Genomic DNA, 925 nt, shown 5'->3' on the forward strand with positions numbered 1-925 from the left:
TCTTATTGCACTTAAGAATTTTGCTTCTTTTTCTAGATACTTTGAATATTATAACAAACAATACAGTAGGAATATTTTATTCCTAAAGTATCAAGTAGTTTTTTTAAATTAGCTTTCTTAATGTATTAATATCAAGAATAATTAGTTGTTTTTTAATTGTTTGGTGGATAGTTCATATATATTAGTTGCAACAAAATTATTGAAAAATATGCTTTACCTAACATTTCTGTGGTTTGGACAAGGGCGCTGATAGCATTATGAAAATTGAGAACATTGCAAATTATAGAAATTGGGTGTGATGGAGAAGACATTTGCAGTTACATTTAATCCTGAACAATTATTAGAATTGCTTCAGTCCTTAAGATTAATCAATTCATACTCATTAAAAATGTTAATTGAAATACAATTGGAGAGGCATTTCTACTAAAAATAGTTTTCTTAATTTAGTTTGGTAACATGAGAAGTGTTGGTAGGAGATAACTAAGGAGACTTGCATCAAGTTCAAATTACATGTCAAAGTATACCTTATGGGATTCACAATAGAATTCTAAACAAAATAGAATCAAATCTCACATTTAAGCCTTTAATTATTGACTATCAACAAATGTTTTCAAATTTATGCCAGGCAGTGTTTAAGGCACTGAGGATTCAATAATGAACAAGACAGTCCCTGCCCTAGTAGAATTTACAGCCTAGTAGAGGAGCTAGTCAATAATCAAATAAGCATATAGAAAAATATAGAGTGAAAAAACAACTGTATTAAGTTTGAAAGAAAAAATATGGAGTACGATGAAAATATATGATCGAGGTGTGATCAAAATATATGGTGAATGTTTAAATTAAAAAAATTTGTACAGTAAAAGACACATTGTCATTAATACCTCCTCAATATACTCCTCCTCAGTTCGAACACACTTATCCCATT

The sequence above is a fragment of the Hipposideros armiger genome, unplaced genomic scaffold, assembly GCF_001890085.2.
Source record: "Hipposideros armiger isolate ML-2016 unplaced genomic scaffold, ASM189008v1 scaffold_546, whole genome shotgun sequence".
NCBI classification, from domain to species: domain Eukaryota; kingdom Metazoa; phylum Chordata; class Mammalia; order Chiroptera; family Hipposideridae; genus Hipposideros; species Hipposideros armiger.